Raw genomic sequence first — 22732 nt, forward strand, 5'->3', positions numbered from 1 at the left:
CCTTGGAAAAATCTTCAAGGTCAAAGTCCTGTTAGAAGTGACTTTTCATAAGCTAAATGAGACGCGATCAAATGTCAGGAGGATGTATTTAGTTCATACACTTGGATCAAAGATTTTTTTGTGGTGTTGTCAGATTTTTTTCAACTATTTTCAGGTCATTTTCACAGAACTTTGGTTATCTCTGCTATACACAAATTGTCACTGACACACCCGAAGGCACAAAGTGGTAGAAATCAGAGTTCCAGAGTTTAATGTTAGTCCACAGGGTTCAGTATACAAAAAGGCAGGCAAAAAAGAGCAACAGTAGTCAAAGCACGAGGCAGAGACAGGTTTAAAAAAAAAAACATGCAGACAGGTCAAAACACAGGTAAGAAAAACAGGAATGGAATACTCAGGATACAACAATCTCTCAACTGGAAGAAGAAAAGGGAGTGACTAATATAGGAGTGATAAGGAAGAAATGCAGGACAGGTGTGTGAGGAAGGTTCAGGAACGGGGCGTGGCAAGCAGGAAGAGAGGACAGGAGGGACACGTGCCCAACACAAAGCACCTGACACCAGACAAGAGAAGTCCCTCCACCAACACCCAAGCACAAAAAAAATAACAACAGAGAGAAAATATACAACCACATACAATCAGCCCCACAGACCCAATCCTCATGACAGTCGTTGCTTTTGCCACTTGGTTTCCGACTGATAACTGGAAGACAAACAGGCATCAAATTGGAACCTCCATCTAATTTTGGTGGCGTAGATAAAATGGCCACCGGAAACAGAAATGCAATGCATCATGGGTACTGTAGTATGGCAGCCGCTTGTCGTGATAACCAATCAGAAAACAGAACATTGGACGCGTATTCCTCACCTCACCCAGACAATGATTGCGAAACAGCGTGTGAAGCAGACAAACACGGTGCTTGCTGTTATTCTGGGAGGACTAACAAAACAGCTTCAACCCGTGGATATCAGTGTGAGCAGAGTGTTTAAGTTGACGCTGAGAGCTGCGTGGGAGCACTGGGTGAGCGTCGGCGGAGGATTAGCGTCTGCACTTGGAAGGAGCCGGTGTTGACACCATGGGGAGGTCATGAGGTGCGCAGGTACGTGCTGCACAAACATCGGCAGCTGACACCTGGTGTGTACTATGGTCCACAGTGGGTAATATGTTAGAGAACCGTTCTGTGATGGTGCGGGTTATGGTTCGGCTCGCAATGTGGTCCGCAAAATGCAAACATATCCGTAGGTAAAAATGCAGCTCACGAGAGGGCACTCAAGGCTTGTGTGACTGTTCCTGCGACTTCTGACTACCATAGAAACAAACAGGCATCAAATTGGAACCTCCATCTAATTTTGGTGGCGTAGATAAACCCCTAACAGAAAAATGAGAGTGACTGGGCTTTTCAATATTAAATTCAAATATCCACAAAATCCACAATCCGGATCAGATCCAGATCAAACTTTGTCAAGTGATAGTGAGTACCAGTCTGCACCTCACTTTCAAATATGAGAGTGACTGTGACATGTTTGATTAAGATATAATGTAAAATATACATTAAATGGAGTTTTCAATATTAAATTCAAATGTCCACAAAATCCACAATCCGGATCAGATCCAGATCAAACTTTGTCAGGCAGTAGTGAGTACCACTGTGCACCTCACTTTCAAATATGAGAGTGATTGTGACATGTTTGATTAAGATATAATGTAAAATATACATCAAATGGAGTTTTCAATGTTAAATTTAAATGGCCACAAAATCTGTAATCTGGATCAGATCCAGATCAAACTTTGTCAGGCGGTAGTGAGTACCAGTCTGCACCTCACTTTCAAATATGAGAGTGATTGTGGCACATTTGATTAAGATATAATGTAAAATATACATCAAATGCAGTTTTCAATGTTAAATTTAAATGGCCACAAAATCTGTAATCTGGATCAGATCCAGATCAAACTTTGTCACGCAGTAGTGAGTACCAGTCTGCACCTCACTTTCAAATATGAGAGTGATTGTGGCACATTTGATTAAGATATAATGTAAAATATACATCAAATGCAGTTTTCAATGTTAAATTTAAATGGCCACAAAATCTGTAATCTGGATCAGATCCAAACCGTGGTCTTGTTTATAAACAAACAGACAAACAAACACACAGGGGTGAAAATGTTGGAGAAGCAGAAATAAACAAAAGCAAGACTCTCACTGGAGACTACTGGACACCGCTGGGTTAGCGCCTCACTATTCATATGTCGCCATATTCGTAGTGAAATTGTATTGGTATGTAGCATTTCTCTCATTGATCAGTATAGATCACGTGATCATGAGGCTACATACTTGCACATGTATTTACTATAGATATGCAGATTCCAAAACTGTGTTAACCACAACCACTAATGGTAACCATAACCCCCATCCCAACCCCTAACCCCAGGCTGCACTATGTATGAACAGAATTTGTAATTATTATTATGTTTACATACAGTCACTTGCTTTCTTTAAAGTGTTTGTAAAGCAAACATTATTGCAGTTTTGTGCATATAACAGTACTTTTAAAATAAAAAAAAAGTGCAATATACTACTTTTGAATTCCTAGGGTCCACTAGTCCTAGGGTCCATGGGTCCTAGGGCCCACTAGTCCTAGGGTCCACTGGTCCTAACCTCTTTATATTATTCAATGGTGCATATTACTAATCCAAACTATTATAAAGTTCACAAATAAATGTAATCCTTTCAAATAGCTAACAAACCAGATCCAGTTTTGTTCAGTTTATAAAAATAAAACCTATAATTCTGTTGACATGCACCATTAATAACCTTTAATTGTACTGTTGTCTATAAATCTGTTGAACTGAAAATCAAGAAATAATGTTAATTCACCATAATTACATTTTTTTTAATTGTCACACTTTTGTAAGCCTATCAGAAATGTAAAAACAACTTCAACATGCTCTCCTTAACACTAGCACTGGGACTATTGGACCCTAGGACTAGTGGGAAGGTCCCGTGCATAACGGTGAGATCAATCACAGAAAATCATGCAACTAATCACAATTAAAAATCTGCATCGTTGCCCAGCACTCTAAATAAATAAATCAAAATAAAGAAATGAACATTTTAAATATTATATTATATTAAAAGTAATGTATTACATTTTTCAATAAAACAGTTTTTCAGACTGGGCCCTGAAACATAGTACCGTATTTTTTCGGACTATAAGTCGCACTTTTTTACGTTTTGGCCGGGGGTGCGACCTATACTCCAGAGCGACTTATAAATGAAAAATATACTGGTAGATTCTTAATTAATTTACCGTAATAAAACAATTTTACGTGACAGAGTCGCTCTATGTTTTAAAATGGCCACCGGAAACAGAAATGCAATGCATCATGGGTACTGTAGTATGGCAGCCGCTTGTCGTGATAACCAATCAGAAAACAGAACATTGGACGCGTATTCCTCACCTCACCCAGACAATGATTGCGAAACAGCGTGTGAAGCAGACAAACACGGTGCTTGCTGTTATTCTGGGAGGACTAACAAAACAGCTTCAACCCGTGGATATCAGTGTGAGCAGAGTGTTTAAGTTGACGCTGAGAGCTGCGTGGGAGCACTGGGTGAGCGTCGGCGGAGGATTAGCGTCTGCACTTGGAAGGAGCCGGTGTTGACACCATGGGGAGGTCATGAGGTGCGCAGGTACGTGCTGCACAAACATCGGCAGCTGACACCTGGTGTGTACTATGGTCCACAGTGGGCAATATGTTAGAGAACCGTTCTGTGATGGTGCGGGTTATGGTTCGGCTCGCAATGTGGTCCGCAAAATGCAAACATATCCGTAGGTAAAAATGCAGCTCACGAGAGGGCACTCAAGGCTTGTGTGACTGTTCCTGCGACTTCTGACTACCATAGAAAATAAAAATTTCAACATTACTGATAACTTAACAAGACAATGGAGAAGACCCGAAAAAAATGCCACCAAAAAGAAAATCATACTCTGCAGATTACAAGTTACGACTAGTGAAATATGCATCCAAAAACGGTAGCCGTCACAATATTATCATCTGAACTTTTCATATTAAGTTAACATACCTGTATGTCCATGCGATTTATAGTCCAGTGCGACTTATTTATGGTTTATTTTTCTTTATAATGGATAAAGTGGCTGGTGCGACTTACACTCCGGTGTGACTTATAGTCCAGTGCGACTTATTTATGGTTTATTTTTCTTTATAATGGATAAAGTGGCTGGTGCGACTTACACTCCGGTGTGACTTATAGTCCAGTGCGACTTATTTATGGTTTATTTTTCTTTATAATGGATAAAGTGGCTGGTGCGACTTACACTCCGGTGTGACTTATAGTCCAGTGCGACTTATTTATGGTTTATTTTTCTTTATAATGGATAAAGTGGCTGGTGCGACTTACACTCCGGTGTGACTTATAGTCCAGTGCGACTTATTTATGGTTTATTTTTCTTTATAATGGATAAAGTGGCTGGTGCGACTTACACTCCGGTGTGACTTATAGTCCAGTGCGACTTATTTATGGTTTATTTTTCTTTATAATGGATAAAGTGGCTGGTGCGACTTACACTCCGGTGTGACTTATAGTCCAGTGCGACTTATTTATGGTTTATTTTTCTTTATAATGGATAAAGTGGCTGGTGCGACTTACACTCCGGTGTGACTTATAGTCCAGTGCGACTTATTTATGGTTTATTTTTCTTTATAATGGATAAAGTGGCTGGTGCGACTTACACTCCAGTGCAACTTATAGTCTGGAAAATACGGTATGTTATTTTATCTTCCAACACTCCTGGAAGTATTTTGAAGATCAGAATCGGCCACAGTAGATGTTCAGAAACTGTCCTCACGTCATCTTTCTGACTTTTAAGAGGTTTGTTTTCTAAGGTCGTATCTGACCTGCTAAGCGTGAAGTTCTTTGATGTGATCACTAAATGACATTGTTCAGGAACATGATTCCGGGCTTATCGCTGGTGAAACGGTCTACCCACAAAGCCACTTCAACTCTATGGTTTCCTCTGTTGTGAAAATGAGATGGTACTGGTGTCGGTTACAATCCTCTGTGGCCAAACGCCGCGGAAAAAGTGTTGCATCAGGTGAAATCACACTGTAAGGCCGTTTAACACAGCTGAGGATGTATTTATAAAATGTGCATGTGATAATGAAGATGTAGAAGGTTTATTCTTCTAAAACAGAACCACTATGTTGGAACAATCCTGATGGTGAAGTCTGACTTGCAGATGAATGCAGTCACAAATTGAAGAGTCACTTTGAAACAAGAGCAATCAAAGATTTCTGGCATCTGCCAAGGGTTGACAAGGACTCAAAATATGATATGTGATTCACATCGTGACCTGGACTTTACCTGGGTCCAGATTCCACAACACAATGCAATAACTGTGTTGGACTCCCAAAATTTCCTGTTTAATTTCCTGTATTGTCAATTGTGTCAGTACCATGGCTCAAGCAGGGGGTCACCCCTTTGAGTTTGGTCTGCTTGAAGTTTCTTCCTCAGTATCATCAGAGGGAGTGTTTCCTTACCACTGTCCCCTGTGTGCTTGCTCTCGGGGTTGGTACGGTTAGACCTTACTTGTGTGAAGTGCCTTGAGGCAGCTTTGTTGTGATTTGGCGCTATATAAATGAAATAAATTGAAATTAAATTGAATAATTGCATACTGATCCAGAATGGTCCGACTGATCAAGATGTTGCAATCTCATATTTAATTTACAAGCTGAAATCCTGATCCAGAATCCGGATCCAATTCAGATCACCTCCAAAATTTAATGGAGTCTTCCAAGGCCTAACACCAGTGTGAGGTGAAAATGTGGTGAAAATCTGTGAAGTAGTTTTGATGAAATCCTTCAAAGCCTCTATAAAGTGAAATCTTGATCCAGAATCTGGATCCTGATCACTTTCAAAGTGTAATGGAGTCTTCCATGGCCTAATATTTCAATTTGAATTGGGTACTTTAACGTTTCCCATAATCCCTCTGCGCTGCAGCACCAGCAGAGGTCCGGCGTCTCACAGCGCATTTAAACAAAGGCAAAGTGAGGATGCAAATCGTGCAGAGTCAGCACGTTCATGAGCAATTATGATGATGACACGTTCTCCCACGTTACTTCTGCTGTGCCCGAAGTTGTCCACACTTCACAAGGTGGGTTTACATTGTGCCCGAAACCAGAACTCTGGTGAAACTGATCTCTCGCGTGAGTCACTGGCCGCGAGACGGCGCGAGATTCACAACTGTGAAACAGCGAATGGAGCTTTACTGACGTGACAAACATAATATCTAATATATAATTCTAATATCTTTCTGTGGTGAAAATTTCATCAAAATCTTTGCAGTAGTTCTGACGTAATCCTGCTAACAGACAGACAAATGCAGATGATTTTGTTACAGATGATACAGTGTGCAAATGTGTGTGTATATCTCCTATTCTACAGACAAGTACAACAAATCTAACTTCTGATCTCCACCGAAGAATTGATTTTATTATATTTTATTTTAATGTGAACGAGTGCGCGGTAACCTCAGTTTTTTTTCTTCATAAACTATTTTTTTCAAACCTCTGTCCAACAGTGGAATATGTTGACGGGTCATGTGTTCACCCATTTGCTTGTTTGTTTAACATCAGTTAATTAAAAAAAAAAAAGAGGAAAATTTTAACAAATTTTTGTTTGTGAAATGTTAAAGATTTGGAGCTGCTTTTTCTGTTCCATTTTACATACAACAACCTCTATTTCATTTATAGGAGGTGCATTCAAAAAGTGTCCGACCTTGTTTTAGCCCACAGAACCAAATGAAGCGTGCAAGTTGTGGTTTGGTGGGGGAGTGTAGGGAACCTTCTTGAGTTGCTAGCATGTCTGAACGTGTGCGGTGATCACCCGTCGTACTCTCATTTGAGAAGCGCCTGTATCTAGAAGTCTCACAGGACATGCCGGAACGCACAGACAGCATCTCTGACTTCCTGAGACATGGGTTTAGAGGTACGACCTGGTGTCGCCGACCCAACGGTCCCCCCCTAAAAATCGGTCCACCCTGCCTTCACTGTGCATGCGTCATTATCATGGATTATCATCTTGTTTCTGTTTCAAACTGCACTCCAAAATGACACATGTGCAGATGAAACAGGCAGACCGATTTTTTTTTTTTTTTTGGGGGGGGGGGGGCAACCGGTCTGCAACACCGGAAACCAAATTTTAGTCATTGCACTGGAAACCTCCAGGATCACAGAGGCCAAAGAAAGGACGGCGGATCTGCAGCAATGTCAAAGTCATGCTGAGCATTTTCTTTGGCTCTCGTGGGATGGTGTTTGGTCAACATCAGTCAGGCAACATCAGTCAGGCAACACCAGTGGCGGCGCCAGGAAATTTTTGTTGGGGGAGCTGGGGTAAAAGTTGGAGGGGCTCCACAAAATGTCGTCGAAATGAACAATATATAGTAAATTGATTCATAAATACCAAGGTATATGTTTTAGTCACCCGTGTTCCTCTAAAATGTGATATCAATGCACACACAAAACACTTAGAATGACTGCAAGTTCAGTAAACTTGCACATAGTTATACAAACTGAATTCATTGAAATGGTGCTCAAGACAATGCATGGAATCAACCTTACACAAATCATCTATATCAAAGATTTATTGCCAATTTAACACCAAGGTCATAACCATTCAATAAAAGTAAATAAAAGATATAGCCTGAGACATTTAGTTGTAAACAATATACAAAACAGTGATTCTTTATGAAGTTTGTATACAATCTTGCCCAAATATCCTGTGATTTGTACACGTCCTTTGTGATCCACAAACACAAATTTCTGATTTGTAACGTGTGTGTGGGTTTTTACAAATAAATGTTTATTTGCAAAACTGAAAATTCTATTTGTGAAGGATGATTCAGCATTGGTGGATCACTGAACACACACATTCATCACTTTGCTCAGTTATGCAATATTTAGACATTCTCAGCGCAAAACTGCAGTTGAGATCCACAAATATGTCATTCGCTATTCACACTATTGGCAGAATTAAGCCTAGTTTACACAGAGACGGTTTTGTTCGCGGGCAGTACGTAGACCAAAGTTCGCGGTAGTTCCAGCTGTTTTTGCGGTGGAAAGGGGTGGAGCATTTCGCCGGCGTTTTGACCGCCGTACTATCCGCAAATACGCGGATAAAACGCCGCTAAATCCGCCAAATAAAGCGGCGGTTTGACGCCATAGCATCCGGCACACGTCAGGCAACGGGGGTTAATACCCAGTTCTATCTTTTACAATCGCAGGTTAAGACACGCATACGAACGGCAGTGTTCTGCTGCCACCGATAATGCCCTGTGTACCGCTGGATTTATCCAGGCAAATCCTGCATTACTCCAGGAACTTTTGCATATAGGCACTGCCCCCAGAGTATAATAGGCTGAAGCCTCTGTCACTTCAGGGGGAAGGAGATCATCCTCAGCCTTTTCTTCTCCTTCCTTTCCCCCTCCACCACAGGGCTACCCTCTGCTTCTGAACCAGACCTCTTGGTAAGTCCTTGCCACTGCCAATTTTCTTTAGGAGCTTCTCTGCAAAAATATCTGGAGCTGACCATGAGTGAGAGGCCTGCATGCAGCGCGCTAGCGTTTTTATATTGACCGCCGCCTATCGGCCATTTGGAATGCCGTTAACTGGGAGGTGGCATTTAGAACGGCGCACTGACCGCTAGCGCCGCCGTTTTGTCTGCCTCTGTCGCCGGTTAAAACGCCCTTGAGGACGCCGATGTGGGCTCTATCGCCGTTTTACACGCCGTTGATTAGGGATACAACGCTGGCTGCCAATTACGGCGGTGTAAACTGTGGCACGACAGGAAGGGGCAGGATGAAACGGCGATTAAAAAGTATCAAACGCCGTTGTTTGCGTTGTCTCCGTCATCACGCGAATTCTCCAGGAGCGCTCCCGGAATTATTCGACATGTTGAATAATTTTTTCGACAATTCCTGGTAAAGCCGGAACTAAGCCACGCCCCCTAGTGCCGGGGTTTAACAACGGTGTGTGATCCTTAAGACGGCCAAAAACTCTTCCGGGACGCTTCTGGGAGCTCTTACCGTCTATGTGTAAACGGGGCTTTATTGGGGGGCCTGAGGGGAGCTTGGCTCATTATTGGAGGGGCTTAAGCTCCCCCAAGCCCCCCCTTGGCGCCGCCACTGGGCAACACTGATGTTCGTCGTGGTCCTGGAAAAATTTTCCAACATGTTTAAAATCTTTGACGGTCATGCCAAAACTTGGGAAAGATCTGAGCTCCGCTACCGCTACATCACCTCTTCTGGATCCCTTGGGCATGAAGAAATGTGAAGGAATATGTAGAACCTGTCTCAATGACGTACCAGTAGCATGTGACACAATGGCAGAGTCGCTTCGTGTTTTACGTCACCTGAAATCACAAACATTGAGTTGACGATCATTTCCAGCAAGCTATGTTGCTGCTCCGACAGTTATACTACGTCCTCTGTTAGGCAGGGGACGTTACCAAACGTTAAGCGCCACCAGTACAACAATGCCCCCTGTTGGGCTACATCAAGCTGTGCTGGAGACAGGAAATGTGGAGCCCTGGAGTGAGCCTTTGCCGATGTTTCACAGAGGTTTTAGTGAATCTGGTCACATCAAGTCATAGTGTGAACGGGCCCACACAGACAAACAAAAGTACAAGTTATAAAGACTCTTGAAATGAATCCTACAAAGAAACAAAATTAAAACCAATCTTATGACCCTCAAATTGGGTGCAAAATATGACTAATTTGAAGTTTGTTCTTTTGCAGTTTCTTTCAAAATAAAAAAAACAACTAAAATTTCAAAATAAGAGGACAGTTTTACAAGAACCGAGACAAGTACATTAAATATGAAACTCTTCAGTCTATGTGAGGATCAACAAGCGTAAACTCACACAGTGGTGACATTCATACAGTCGCTGTGATGTCACCGGTGTATGTGCGATAATGTCACTAATCAGTGCATCGTTTCGGCGAAAGTCTGCGCTCTAAGTGCCGTTCTAGTTTGAGGACAACGAAACGTGGTGGTTTTCTTTGAAGTGTGTGTGGAGCGGTGTAAGTTTCACTGTGGAAGGAGTCGTCGTCTCAATTTGTATTGCTGTTGGCAGAAATCATAGACTAAATAATGGTTGTGTCATGGAAGCGGTGCTGGATTACGCCGAGAAGCTCAGCGCCGGTGATCGTGCACGTTTGTGGTAATTATTGCTGCAAAGCCCCTGCAAAGAAAAGAAATTATTAACTTTGGAAAAGAAACCGGTAGTGCTGCATTGATCCAAAATGTAAAACCACCGTGTGTGTGTGTGTGTGTGTGTGTGTGTGTGTGTGTGTGTGTGTGTACAGTACACACGTGATTCCAGCCAGAAGTCAAAGGAAGAGGAATCCTCTTTTGTCTGTATTTGAAATGGGATCTCGGTTTTGAACGTCACATGCACGTTATGAAACCATGAATTGAAAACGTGAAATAAAGGACAGCTCCATTTTTTTTTGTGGATGGTTTTTACCAAAGCTCGGAGACTCCTTGAGGCTCACACTCCTCCGTGACTCAGTTTGGGACTTTTCCATGTTTCCCTCAGAGATGATGAGTTGTGCCCTTTTGGCCTCTCGGGTGTCACGGACGGTAGGGCTGACATTACAGCTGTTTGTCCTGATGTTTGATATCCTGCACGATGCATCTAAACTGCAGCAAAATAAAGACGACTGTGTGTGCCATGGCTCAGATCGTGTTCTTTACAGTGGGAATGACTAGACTCGGGTCATCACAGAGTCCAAACCGATGAAAGAAATGACACCAAAGTCTCAAATCTCTTTGCTGATGTGAAAGCCCAGAACAATCAAATGAATAAAATAGAAATTGAACCACAGGGCTTTTAGAGTGCACACGGCTGCCAGGGGTCTATCCTATCTGTATCGACTTCTGTTTCTCCGCGAGGTACGCTGGAGCTGGTGCTCATGCCCAGATTCCGTAGTGTGAAGCGGATGAGAGTCTGTGACTCCCCAACAGGGGTGCCAAAAGGGGAAAATAAGGAGAAGGATTCTAGGGGCCCATGATTGACAGGAGCCCAGAGAGGCCCCTAATACAATTATAATACTGACAAAACTAGAAGCACTCGGAGAGCGCAAACCTCCGCCAAGGCCATAGGGTTACTGACGTCACATGGAATACCCTTTGGCAAAGAGACTTATTCCACGTCATTTCACACATCTACCATCATGTTTCAGATTCAGTGGTTAAACCCTTAGATCTTCAGCAAATGTATTTATAAAGAGAAACTGCATGAACTACACAAGTTTTTTTTTTATTTTTTAATAACAATTTTATTCAGTGAGGAGAAACAAATACTAAATTATTGTTGTGTCGTAACTTAATTTTTGTTCAGCGTTTGTGACCCGTCTTCATGAAGTTAGATGCAAAAATGTTGAAATTGGCCCTATCCTGCAATGACAAAGAATCCTTAAAAAAATTTTTGGATCCAGAACGTGTTCCGGATCATTACCAAAATTTAATGACTTCTAAGTTAGGCCAAGATACACCCCTGGTAAAAATGTCATTGAAATCTGTTGAGGATTTTTTGAGTAATCTTGCTAACAATCCAACCAACCAACAAACAAACCAACCAACCAACCAACAAACTTTGGTTGCATCTTTGGACACGACCGAAAATATAACCTCCTTGGCAGAGGTAATAATATGGGGGTGGCTCAGTAAGATTTCTTTTCATGGAGCCCAAATTCCCTGCTGGTGCCTCTGCTCCTCTAGGATGGAACGCCAGTCCATCGCAAGTTACTCTGCCAGTGATGGCTAGACCCCTCTACAGCTGGGTGGACAGGGACAATGCAGATTAAGCATCCTGTCTAAGGACACAGACGGCTTGAAATGGACACACCTGCACTCTTCTCCTGAATTAAATGACTTGACCAGAAAATCTAGAGGAAACCCACTGCCTTAAACAAGTCACGTTTTTTAAAAGGTGAAATTAACATAACTTGAGCCATTTAGCTTCATCAGGTGTTGTCTAGTAAAATTAAAGATCATATGTTCTGGAGAATACAGTAAGTCTGTGGTGAGTCCTGTCACTTATATACAGAAAGATCATATGATCATTGTTATTAATAATAATTTGAAGTGTTTCCTGTAATAGACCGGGAGTCTGTCCAGGGTGGACCTCACCTCTCGCTCAGTAACTGCTCCTGCTGACCCCCCCTCCCCATGACACTTAATTGGACTGAACGGGCAGAGAAAATGAACAAATATTTATATCAGGCAAACAAACTCCAGTAATAAAAGAATAAGCGGCAACAATGAAGGTGCACTACAAAAGTGGACAAAAATACCAAATTAAAGAGCTGATATTAAAAAAAATGTCTCCATGTGTCCATCTGGCAATTCCGTTTGTCAAAACAGCATTAAATAACATCCACGATGTTGTCCAACATATTTATTTGTCCATTTTGCATATATATATTTTTTGGAATTTAAAAGGCCTTTTGGTACACACCACAGGATGAGGACTTCCTGCAAAATTCCACTGTTCATGTCTCCATCTATGTCCACTAGGAATGTGGAGATTAATCATTATGATTCGGTAGCTAGATACAAAGTGCGCGATGTGAGTGTATCAATTCATTCAGTGCGCATCGATTCAATTGACGGGTGAAATTGTGACGTATCGCTCGCTGTGTGATTGCATCGATTTTTTCAAAGGATTCAAAGGATTCAAAAGAATTTTATTGTCATATGCACAAAGGAACATGTTCCCTGCACAATGAAATGTGATTACTGCATTTAACCCATCCTAATTGCCAGTTAGGAGCATAAGTCGCCTTTAGGCGCCCGGGGACCAGATCCAGATGTATATCCCTGCCTTAGGTCAACAGCAGGGCTGAGCAAACCTTGACCGGCCTCATGACGACAACAGACAACACACACATAACACACACATAAGCCGGCCCGGTACATGAACACATATAAAAGCACACACAAGGCAAAAGGTTTTTCCGAGGTACATTGAATGCACCATCACTGCTCCGCGTTTTGTTTTGAACATCGACGGAAGCCAGAAAGCACATTTTTACCTCAACAAAATGGAGGTACGTGAGAACAGCTGCAAGCAGTCGGATGAGATTTTTGACACACCTAAAACATTTAAATCGGGCTTTAAAAAAAAAAGACGGGAAACTTGACAAGACTCAGGTGGTTTGTAAAGACTGCCGTGCTGATAAACGGTATCAACATGGCCGCAGACTGTAAACCGAGCTCTGGCAAAACTGGTAAGAAATGTATCTCAAATTATTTTTGCCAAGGTGGTACTCAGTGAGTCAGTGAGTGACTCACTTTAAGTCACTCACTGAGAGTGATGTTGTCTTAATTTCAAAATTCAATTTTAATAATTTATATAGCGTCATTTCACGATGGTGTCACCTGAAGGCGCTTCACTCAACACTTACTGTCTTACTGTTTACTCCTTAAGGTCTGCCAGGGTGATGAAATTGGTTCCAAATTTGAGGGAACCGATTCCTGTTCCTTGATGTTGAATCTGGTCAATTTTCTGCTTATAAAGAGTAAAACAAATCCTCTGCCTCTAGTAGAATCAGAAGAAGAAGAAGAAGAAGAATACCGTAGTACTATACTGAATTGCAGCTTCTTATTTTCTTCTTAAATTTTTGGTATAATTTCTTTGCATCATGTTGAAACGCATCATATCACACCAAATCGCATCATATTGTGAGGAACTGAATTGCCATCAAATGCATATCAAATCGCATCGAGTCGGGAATGGGGTGAATTGTATTGCATCGTATCGTCAGAATCATCAGTATCATCAGTATCATCACTATCACTATAAGTATCGTAATCACTGATAGTGTACTGAGGTGCGTATCGAATCGTCAGTGATGATGTTCACATGCCTCATGTCCACCTGATGATTCCTTTTGTCAAAACAGCATTAAATAACATCCAAGATATTGTTCAACATATTTATTTGTCCATTTTGCATATTTTTTTGAATTTTAAAAGACTTTTTGCAACACACCGCAGCAAGAGGGCTTTCAGCAAAAATCCACTGTTCGCGCATCCATCCTTGTCCATCTGACTATTCCTTTTGTCCAGATAGTATCAAATAGCATGTCCATTTAAAAGTCCTTATGTTGAGTAACAGCACACTGTGGCGTGCATATACGTTTATCAATTTGTACATTAAATATCTTGTCTTTGTGGTGTATTCAATTGAATATAGGTTGAAGAGGATTTGCAAATCGTTGTATTCTGTTTTTATTTACATTTTACACAACGTCCCAACTTCACTGGAATTGGGGTTGTATCATGTTCCAAAGCTCCAAAGTGCTGATGAAACCGATCTGAATCTGATGAGCGCGCTGACGTGTGGTCATTGTTCCGGAGAAATGTCACGTGATTCCTGACATGTGGGAACATGATAGGAGTTTCAGCCATGATAAGGACAACTGATCTGATTCAGACTTGATTCTTCCTGAAGGACATATGGATGTTAGGAGACGTATCCTCTGATCCACGAACGCTGGACTGTGAATCGATCAAACAGGTAATAAGAAGATCTGATCCTGTTTAGTCATACGAGTATTTCTAAGAAAGAAAAAAAACGAATGGATCCTGGAAGAGGTGGAGCACAAACCAAAACAAACAAGGTGATTTTGTTTTTCTGTCCATGAGGGCGGAGTGGGAATTTTCTTTGGTGTGACTGGTCACAGTCCAGTGGCATCTGCGTGTACAGGGGTCAGGTTTTTCCAAAACATCTCCATGTGGGAAGGTCAAAGCTGAGTGAGACGCCTCTTTTGCTGGATCCTGGATCAGATAGGTCTGATTAATATCGCATGAGAAAATGCCAAATAAAAATTGCACTTTCAGTTTTAAGATGTGAGATTCTGAGTGTGTTCAGGCAGGTTTTGGATCCAAATTGTTTTAATTTAAAGTAAAATAGAGACAGAGTTGGGTTCATATGCAAACTGTAAATACTGGACAAATCCTCCGTGACCTCATGCAGTGGTTTTCTGAAGATTATGTTTGAAGCTCAAATGTGGCGGTATTTGTTAGCGCCGGACTCTACCTATCTCCTAATCAAGCCATAAATGGGTAAAGGGCTGGATCGTAGGCAAGATCGTGACCTGAGCAGCATGCATGAAGCCCAAACACTCCCCCTTAGCTTGAACTGACCATGCCAGCTATGGCTAACAAGCTAGGTAACGTGCAGGTTAGCATTTAATGCACATTTTTTTGCATACTGGGTGGTAGTTCTTATATTGAGTGATTTAGGTATTAAAAACTATGACAGCGTGCAGCCTGTCAAGTGACCGACATTTTGAAGGTCTTAGATGAAGAGGAAGAAGTTCCTTGACTGGCCTCTTGAGGCTGGCTCCAAAAGACAGTGGGTTCCCATTTAAGTCCACACTGAAATGCCCAACATTCGAGCAGAAATAAAGCAGAAATTCGAGCAGAAATAAATATTTACAACCTGATAGAAAAACAAACAAACAAAAAACAGTTTTTGTCTCTATAGTTTCCCTCCTCCGTGACAACTGTACAGGAAGGAGGCAAATTCTTTTCTGCCTTCTTAGTTGAAGACATTTTCAGCAATAAAGTTATGCATAATTAGGGGCGTGGTCCCTTTGAGTGACAGCGGCTGAGCCAAGCACTTTGGACTCTCATAGTATCATAGCGTCTTTTTTTCAGAGGCTACTCAGTGCAGCTGCTAGCTGCTGTGGAGGACTATGTCTGTTGTTTAGAGCATTTTATTACAAACACCTGGACTAATCTGTCTTGTTGTGTGGTGAAATGTCCTAACGGATCATCTGAGACATCTCTGCTGCAATATTCGTGCTGAGAGAAATGCTCATCCCATTTAATGTTGTATGTTCATGACGTTAGCACTTTTACCAGCTGTTGGTAGCGTCATCTGTTTAGTTCCGTTAATGAACGATTACTGCGAAAACAAGTGGCTCAATAATTTTTTATGTCCACACCAAAGCAAACTGCTATGACAACCACTACGCAGTCCCCAAAAACATGATTTAATAAACACCTGAACCATCATTAGCCTGTTAGTTTAGCTGGTTCAGACTCAAAAATAGGGGCGTGTTCAGGCTTCTTTCATCACACACTGGGTCACCCATGCTCCGCTTCTTTATCTATTTGTGGGTTCATCGTGACACAGACAGAACCAGGGTGCCAACATGGCATCGCCCAGATGTGGGCTAGGTATCAGCTGTTCTAGGCTTGTTCAGAAAACCTATGGGTGATGTAACGTAGGCTTGTCCGGCATATATAGAGTCTATGACATGGGTAAATAAAAGGGGAGTTGTTGAGCGCACTCTGGTGGACAAACTCTGCAATGACAGCACTCTGTCTTTCCATTTCTTTTTAATATTCATCTGTCAGATATTTTATGCAAATACCTCCTATGGACCAATTATGGACCGGAATTCCTCCGAACGTCTGTCTCAATGTGCCGAAAAAGTGCTTATGTCCACGTCTTTTCACAATTCCTGTGCTAGTCAGACGATGTCCCGGATAAAACACAGCGTCCAGTTTGGAAATGAACAGCACATTCCACTGTTACAGGAGTTTTTGTCATGGAAAGAGGAGCGGGGGCTTCGCATGTCGCGGCGGTGCCGCATGGCGCAAAGCAATGCCGTGATGAAGCCTCACGGGACATGTTCTGGCATGTCCAGGCACATCCACAATTTCTCGGATAATCACTCGATGGAAAAACCACCGACAGCTGTCTGAACGCTATCTCAAAGCCATCCTGTGAGACCAAAACGGAGGTGGTTTTGTCTCGCTCCAGTAGCGAATCCATTGTGACGCGCGAAGCCTTCGCTCGGCTTTCCATGACAAAATCTCTTGTTAAAAGTGAAATCTGCCGGAAAATGGTTGATGTCCAGCTCTTGTGATAACCAGAGAAATTGCACACGATGGTCACGGATCCAGACAGCCATCCGTTTAGAAATGAAATGGTGGCTCAGCCTGTCGATGGCGGCTTCGGAGTGCGACGCGCCCCACAGCTGCTGGGGGCCGTCCTTAAAGCGACAGTAACACTCCGTAATCTCTTTGAAGCCCATAAAAGTTTCACCAAAAACCATCTGAATTTCTCGAATGGTGTCCACTTTGATGTCCCTCACAGTTTCTGAAAAAATTTTGATCAAGCAAAGCGGCAGTCTCTGAGCCATTCCTAAACAATGAAAAAAACGATGAGAGGGGTGGACCACTCCTCACTCAAAGCCTGCTCACAGGCGAATGACGCAACCAACAGGCGTGAAAAAATTCACACATGCGCACGAAGGTACAAGCTTGGCTGACGCAATCACACGTGATTCAAATCCATATGGTTTTTGAAAAAAATAATAAGGTCGGATACTTTTCTAATAGACCTCGTAGAAATATAAGGAAAAGTTCCACCGAGTGGACAATGGTCTACAGATGTTCAGGGCATCCCTGATGATTCCTCATGCTCACTTTTTCTAACCACGTGATCGGATTTGAAAATTGCTTTGTCAAAGCTGGCTATTTTTAATATATATTTTAATGTAACGGATTCTCGGGATGTTTTGGCATCAAATTTTGAATTGATCAAAAATGGGGTAAAATTTGGTCTGATGAAAGAACAAACTTTACCATGTCTAATCAATCTATTTGAAGGGTAATTGGTGAAAATTTCATCAAAATCCGAGCTGAGCCATTGAGACACCTACATTGCCACCCGCATGATTTTCTCAGACGGCTCATTAATTGGTATTTTCTTTTTCCAATGGGAAAATGTGCCTTTACGTGTACTCTTAGCTCTCTCCTTCCTGTGAACTCAAGCAGTGCCTGGCCAAAAGTCCCATGATGCACTTGGCAGCGTGCATCCTTGTGCCTCCCCTCCAGCCCATAATGTGCTGCTGAGCAGCCTGAGAGCGACAGCACACACGTCATTTGTCACAGGGGAAGTGTGTCATGCATATTTGGGAGTTTGAACACTGTCTGCAGCTGTGATACCTTTGCGGCATGATTATATTTCTTCAAGCTGTGTGTGTGTGTGTGTGTGTGTGTGTGTTCGGCCTCTCATTCGTTGCGTGCGAGCTGGAGCTCCATCTTAAAGTTGGACTCAGCCCATGAGCAAACAAACAAAAAGAGCCCGTGCGTGGAGTGCTGCCATGTTGAGTCTGCAGCGCTGGAGTTCCCCAAGTGGCTCAATATAGTGAGGTTCCATTTTCAGAAAAGAAGCCTGTATAAAGTGCCCAAGACATTTTCTGTTAAAAGCAGACAACAGACTGATTCCTAAGCATTCTGACCTACCGAGTTCAAAAGTTGCTGTTGGCATGCTGTATCTTTACCGCTTCACCCCCTAATTTGCATAAAGCAAAATGGCCGCCAATTACATCAACATTTCCACAATTTTGGTTGCATATGTACTATAAAAGCAAACTAAACATCCTTTTCTATGTATTTTGACCTGCTGAATTCAAATATTATTGTTGTCAAGCTGTATCTTCACCCCTTCACCCCTAATTTGCATAAAACAAAATGGCCGCTCATTTCATGAAACTTTTCAAAACTCTGCTTGTGTTTGCATTAGAAGAGAAAATAAAACTTATATTTCTATGTATTTTGACATGCTGAGTTCAATTATTGTCGTTGGAAAGCTGTATCCCTACTCCTAAAAATTAATTAATTTAGTGACTGCCTGGTATTGTTACTGGTAAAAAAAAAAAAAAAGTAAGTCATCTTTGATTTGACCAAGGCAACCAAATGAGCAAAATTAGATAAAAAAGACATAGTTTGAAATGAAATGCGTTTCTTGGATAAATATGCATGTCTCTAAAGGTCAAATGTGGGTAAAACTGTCCTAACAGGAGACCGTAGTCTCATTTGAACCCTCCATGAGTGATATCGCGGGATTTGACCACTTACGGGGTACCTATAACTTCACCCGGATAAATGGTGTATGGTTTTGTTTTCGGCTGCAATCACTGAAGCAGTCACAAAAAGTACTTTTTTTTTAGTTTCCAGGTTGAGAAGAAAAGGCGAGGAGGTGGGAGACGTCGTGTTGGTAAGTGTTAGCCTACAAAGCTAACCAGAGTAGCTCAGTTCTCTCGCCTGCAAAAAACCGCCTCGACATGTTTGTGTTCTGGATCATAAACAAACCGCAACACATGTCCACTTTCCCACTGCATTGTCACTTTTTCCTTTGCATTTCCACTTTGTTTGCGTGTAATTTGCCCAAAATCCCAGTGAAGATGCCGTGGTTTGTATCGCGGAAGTAGAGAAATTACATCATATGCTTCATATTTTACTCCTTTTGCGTCCAACCCCAAACAAGACTGCGCTGCCCTATATTTTGCTTCTGCTGCCATGAGATCACCACAACCAGTAAGAGCAATGTGCAGATCATGATCAAACTCTACAGCCTTCAGTATCTTTCCATTCATCTTGAAGGTCTCAGCATTGTGCAGAGTCTCGTCAGCCTTCTCCTCCTGGCAGAATATGCAAAGGGCCCATTTGAAAGTACTGGAGGCACTTCTGAGTCTTGCAGCTGGACCAGTGGAGGGTCCTGCAATGGGTTCCTCTGTGTCTTGACATTTTGACCTTTTCTCAAGTCTTCAAATATTTGTCTTGTTGGTGAACCAACTGCAACAGGATCTATGCCATTTTAGAAACATCTCATCAGAACTCAATATCCTCTCAGTTGTGAGTTTGCTCTCCATATCTTTGAACTTGTGAGGGACTATTGTACTACCCTGCAATGTAGCCCTTCCTTTGTCACTACCGTGAACAATATTTTCTTTCATGCAGTCCTGACAAATGATGCAGACATCACCATCCACTGAAGAATCTTGTTTCATGCTGCCTAAGGCATCCATTTTCAATTCAAGACAACAGAGATTGTTACCTAAATAAGTATTGAGAACAGTCAAAATGTTTTGATCACCACTGAAGTATGCAACAAGAGAAAGTGCAAACAAGAGGAAGTCACTCCACAATTAAAGTGATGAACACAACTAAACCTAAATGCTAGAGAACACAGATTCAACTACACTCAACAAAAATATAAACACAACACTTTTTGTTTTGCTCCCATTTTGTATGAGATGAACTCAAAGATCTAAAACTTTTTCCACATACACAATATCACCATTTCCCTCAAATATTGTTCACAAACCAGTCTAAATCTGTGATAGTGAGCACTTCTCCTTTGCTGAGATAATCCATCCCACCTCACAGGTGTGCCATATCAAGATGCTGATTAGACACCATGATTAGTGCACAGGTGTGCCTTAGACTGCCCACAATAAAAGGCCACCAGTCAGTATCTGACTATTTGTGGCAAAGACATACCCAATTCTCAACACTTCCACCGGCACATGCTGTCAAATAGAGGTGGGCAGATCGATCCTAATATTGATAATATCGATACCAACGCTGGTATTGATATTGAATGATCCTCGTGTACAAAGATCGATACTCAAGCTTTTTTTTCTCTCCCGCACGTACTGACTGCTGATGCAGATTCATCAAAATTTACTCTCTGTCTGTAAGAGCAGCGCTGCACTAACATGGAGCAGCACACCCTTGTATTGTGGTTTGTCAGCCCTCTACCTCGGGAGATTTTGTTTTAAGTTGTGTTGAGTGTTTTTTTTTTAAATAAAAATGTTGATTGTGATAATTCTATCCTAGGTCTTTTGGCTCCTTTGGATCTATGAAGCTTAAATATGAATAAGTATCGGTATTGGTATTGATATCGATATCGGCAATACTGGGCCTGTATTTACTTGGTATCGGATCAATACCAAAATTCCCGGTATCGCCCACCTCTACTGTCAAATCTCATCTGAGCACACTGCCACTGAGGTTACATCCTGTAATTTACTGGACTGAGTTGAAGAGAATGCTTTTATGTATTACTGATTACATAACTATTTGTGGTATTTTACAAGTGTTTAGTCTGTTTTGTAAAACATACATACATACATAATTTATATATATATATATATATATATATATATATATATACACACACACACACACATGAATTTTGTGCATATACAATTATTTGATCGGATCAAAAATCAAATTTTGATGTGGATATTTACTGCCCCCTAATGGTGGCATCAAAAGTGACAGTAGCTCTTGCAGTTATGGGTGTCTGCTGCATGAATTTAATGACTGATTAAAAACTTTTTTTTTAGGTGCAGACACCTAAAAATTGTAAAGAGTAAGAAATGATGGACACAGACATAAAAACAACACAAAAAAGGAAAAGAAAAAGAAAGAATACCTGTGCAACAACAGCAAAAAGGAGAAAAAGTCTAATTTGTATTTTGCCATATAAAATAATTACAATTTGTAATTGATAGAATAATAATAATAATAATAATAATAAAAATAGCCACATAGCTGGACTGATTTGTATTGCTTTAATATTTTTTCTCCTTGGAACAGGTAAGCCATGACAATATAATGTAAAATGAGAAGAACAAACAAAATCTGAGACCCTTTTGCACGTCCGTAGAAACACATTCATACAAGTCTGTGTGCACGGAAGAGTCACAGAAATCACTTCTTTGTCAGAGAAACAAGGTAACGCTCCACTCTGAGCCAACAGGTACAACAGCTGCTGTCTCATGTACGACACTGACTTTATATTTGGCCTGTTTGTAAAATCTCTCAAATGACTAAAGACGGCATACGTGTACACGCTGTACCTCTTTGCTTTCAATAAAGTGCTACCTTACATTCCTCCATTCATTAATACTGACTGCGATAACATGGAAACAATGAAATGCAATTACTTTTTTTTTTTTAAAAGAAAGCATAAATAATAAACACTTCATTTTCGAGAAGACACCTTTGGCAGTTTTCACTCGACAGAGCTGTGGCTGCTTGAGCACAAGCGTTGTGTCATTCCAGGTGCTTTCGTTGCACATTTCCCTGTGGGGCGCGGTAGACCTGTTCACTTATGAACATGCTGGAGACATGGCTACGCTTTATGCAGCTTTGACATGTCAGTAAAAACAAATCAGCAGATGTAAATGCTTTCATCTTGTTGAAGAAATGCAGGGGCTTTTAAAAATATTCAAATCCCCAAAAGGCTCCCAGATTTGGCTGAAGTACAAATGATACATTGACATAATTTTCCTGTCAGCATGATTTATTGTAACTATATAACATAGCTATGATCTGATGCACAGAAGATATTAAGCACATGTGAACAGACCTTGTGTGTGTGTATATATATATATATATATATATATATATATATATATATATATATATATATATATATATATATATATATATGAGGTCTATTAGAAAAGTATCCAACCTTATTATTTTTTTCAAAAACCATATGGATTTGAATCACGTGTGATTACATCAGACATGCTTGAACCCTCGTGGGCATGCGAGAGTTTTTTCACGCCTGTCGGTTACGTCATTCGCCTGTGGGCAGTCTTTGAGTGAGGAGTCGCCCACCCTCTCGTCGATTTTTTTCATTGTTTAGGAATGGCTCAGAGACTGCTGCTTTGTTTGATAAAAATTTTTTCAAAGCTGTAAGACACAACTGAGTGGACACCATTCGATAAATTCAGCTGGTTTTCATTGAAAATTTTAACGGCTGATGAGAGATTTTGGTCTGGTAGTGTCGCTCTAAGGATGGCCTACGGTGCTTGACGGCGATCTG

General features: G+C 41.3%; 1 long non-coding RNA gene across 1 annotated transcript; it reads right to left on the reverse strand.

Annotated features, from left to right (window-relative positions):
- Positions 1 to 400: 400 nt before the first annotated feature.
- LOC117517394 lies at positions 401 to 21998 on the reverse strand. Its single transcript, XR_004562717.1, has 3 exons — positions 21747 to 21998; positions 10918 to 10921; positions 401 to 413 (listed from the first exon to the last, which is right to left on the reverse strand). It is a non-coding gene; the product is annotated as an uncharacterized LOC117517394 (long non-coding RNA).
- Positions 21999 to 22732: the final 734 nt, after the last annotated feature.

The sequence above is a fragment of the Thalassophryne amazonica genome, chromosome 1 (genome assembly GCF_902500255.1).
Source record: "Thalassophryne amazonica chromosome 1, fThaAma1.1, whole genome shotgun sequence".
Taxonomy (NCBI): domain Eukaryota; kingdom Metazoa; phylum Chordata; class Actinopteri; order Batrachoidiformes; family Batrachoididae; genus Thalassophryne; species Thalassophryne amazonica.